Genomic DNA, 3,578 nt, shown 5'->3' with positions numbered 1-3,578 from the left:
ACAAACATGCCACCCGACCACCAGGTAGACCCATAGTGGCAGGAATAGGCTCATTAAATGAGCCTCTTTCTGAACTGATAGATGGGTATTTGCAACCCTTTGTTATGGGTCTTATGAGTTATATTAGAGACACGTCTGATGTTATTACACAGGTTGAAAGCATAGTTTGACAGGAAAATTTTGTTTTTGTCACAATTGACGTGGTCTCTTTATATACTTGTATCCCTCATGACAAAGGTGGTTTGGCTATTAAGTTTTTTTTGGATAAATTTTCTTCATATGATATCGCTCTTAAACTTTTCATGGAGGTATCAGTTGACTATTTGCTGACCCACAATTATTTTCTTTTTGAGGGGGAATTCTATCTCCAGAGGCGTGGGACAGCGATGGGGGCGAAGTTTGCCCCCTCCTATGCCAACCTATATTTGGGTTGGTGGGAGTTGTCCCACGTCTATGGAGATGGGAACCCCTTCAGAGATTATATACATTATTTTTGTCGCTATATCGACGATATTCTGTTGATTTGGAAAGGTCCAGTGGATCTCCTTGACTCGTTTCTAGCGTATCTACAGAACAATTCATTGAATTTTGAATTTACTATGGAAAGTAGTAAAATTTGATTCCATTTTTGGACATTGAATTACATTCTAATGTTCAGAAATCATGTATTAACATAGAATTGTTCCGTAAACCCATAGCTGGCAATACAATTCTGAATGCCAAATCTTGTCATCCTAAGCATACCATCAAGTCTATCCCAAAAAGTCAGTACATGAGGGTGAAGCGTAATTGCACAAATCATATGAGCTATGAGAGGCATTCCAGTGAATTAACTGAAAGATTAGCCCAGAGAGGGTATTCACTTGATATTTTAAAACAAACTAAGCTTGAGGTTGATCTATTAGACAGAAAAGACCTTTTCGTGTCAGGTAGATCAAAGGATATTGATAAATTTAAACAATTGAAATTTATCACTTCCTATAGCATGGAGTATGGGAAAATTTGTGATATAATTAGGAAGGCACTTCCTATTCTGACCACTGATGACAGCTTGGTTGATATTGTCAAAGAGGGTGTTTGTTTCGTGTCTCGTAGGGCACAGACCCTTGGGAACATACTGTCGCCCTCTATGTTGTCACGGCAACAACCACAAAGAAACTGGCTCTCTATTAAACCTGTTTTTTTCAAATGTGGAAGCAGTAGATGTAAGTCTTGTGCCTATGCGTCTTTTGGCACTAGTTTTACATCTACTAATAACCAAAAGATGTTTGACATTCGTGAATATATGACATGCAATTCTTGCTATGTTATATATCTTTTGACCTGCAGGGGGTGTTTCAGACAGTATGTACGACAAACGACACGTGCGCTAAAAGATCGCTTTCTTGAGCATTTACGCTCAATTGATGATCCAGAGTCCACTACTCCCATCTCCCTGCATTTCAAAAAGCATCACAATTCCGATAGCTCACTGCTGACATTCCAAGCGATCCAACTGATTCCCAGACACCCAAGAGGTGGTAACAGAGGCATTGCACTCAGTAAAAGAGAGGTATATTGGATTTTTCAGTTGGGCACTAGGGTGCCAGCAGGTTTAAATTTTGATTGGGACGTTAAACTTTTTGTAGATCAATAGAGTTTCAATATTTTTATTTTCATATTTATTTTTATTCACTTCTTCTGCTTTTTGTTTTTTGTGCATTAGTTCAAATTTCAGATGTATTCTATTGTGGTACTATATTAACATAAATAATAAGTAGTGTATTTAAATTTACACATATATGTACCTGTCATTTTATTTTATTTTGACAGGCAGATATGTCTTTAATGAGTTTGTACACATATTAACTATGTTGGGTTTTTTTTGTTTTTTTTTTATTATAGTGCCGCATTAATTTGTTTCTTTTTTCACTTTTTGAATTTTTTTATTTATTTGTATTATATATGCACAGTTTAGACATTGTAACCTCAGTGGCATGCCCTGCCCACATTATCCTACTTTTTCTTGGGATTGGCTTTATATTAATTAGCCTTTAGTTGCTGTGATTTATCAGCAGATTTGTATATAAAGCATGGTATTGTGGGTAATAGGCATGGTCACTGAGGATGATTATGTAGTAACATAAGGAAACGCGTCTGACCTTTCTTATTCCATGTTCTGCTGCCTGTCTTTTGCTGTTAACTTGTTGGAGATTTAGCCTTTTTGAAATTTATGGCGTATGAAGTAATCCTAACATGATCTAAATAAACAGGTATCTACCTTGCATTCACTTTCTGTGTTGTGTCTCACTGCTACCGGGTGCGCTGGAACTGTTGCTTTTGTCATAAATCAGTCCAGATTGGAATGCATAGAAAAAACGGTTTTGTTCATTTAACTTAGTTTAATTATATATTCTGTGTTGTGTGATTATTTTATGAGGTTTATAATGCTGTTTAGCATTTAAAGTCTTCATTTCAAAGCTTTAAAAATAATGTATTAGGTCTTACTTATGACAATTTTGAGAGGGGCCTGTAACCTAACTCCCTCACTTCCCATTGACTTACATTATAAACTGGGTTTCAATTTACAACGGTTTCGATTTACAACCATTCCTTTTGGAACCTAACCCCGGCGTAAACTGAGGGCTACCTGTATATCTATATTATAAAGTACGATATGAACTTACATACATATGTAAAAGAACAATAATAATGTTATACAAAATATTTATTTGTGTCTTTCTTTGTGTCTTTAAATCTGTGTCTTTGGCTTTAGATTCCCTAGGTGGTATCCTCAAATAAATAAATAAATATAACATAGTGTAACTCCTGTATTGCTTTAAATTCCCCACACTTTGCTTACAGCGGGCTACTCACACTTTCCAGAGCTACACATAACTCTACATATTAGGCTTGATAATGATTTCTCCGGATAACTGCAACTTGCTTCATCAGATTTATTTGATCATTCATATTTTAAAGGACAGCTTAAAATGTATTGACCATAGGATTGTTAGGCATGTGTGGTAAGTCCAGTGTTTGAACTGTTTGGTATATACCCCCTCCTCTGTGACTAATTAAGGGCAGAGTTAAGAATTCCAAAAAAAATGTTACAAATGTAAATTAAAAAATGAATAAGACAGTATGCTATATTTAATAAGGGATTTGAAATTATTTTGTGGTGAAGGAGTTTAATTTGGAAAATTAAAATATTATGTATATATTATACATACGTACATCACACTTTCTACATACCCATATAAATAATAGAGAACGGACTTAAAACATGTTAGACCAATCACAGCTTTATTAACAGAAAAATAGCATCAAACACACATTATAATATTTGCCATTGAGCATACAAGGTTTGCTGGCCATATTCAAATGAATAACAATGACAATCCTGCAATTTTGCCATAAACCTTCACAAGATTCCTCACTGTGGGTACACAAACATTTGTGAGTAGCGAAGTTATACACAAACACGCCACCTGTGACAACACTTGCAAATCAAAATATAGATACATAAGTAAAAACGGTGGAAACACTTTACAAAAGTTCTTCCTACAAACCTCAGAGTAAGACATGGTGTGAATTTT

Source organism: Bombina bombina, chromosome 2, assembly GCF_027579735.1.
Source record: "Bombina bombina isolate aBomBom1 chromosome 2, aBomBom1.pri, whole genome shotgun sequence".
NCBI lineage: Eukaryota > Metazoa > Chordata > Amphibia > Anura > Bombinatoridae > Bombina > Bombina bombina.
The sequence above is the reverse complement of the archived record's forward strand: the minus strand, read 5'-3'. Positions refer to the sequence as shown.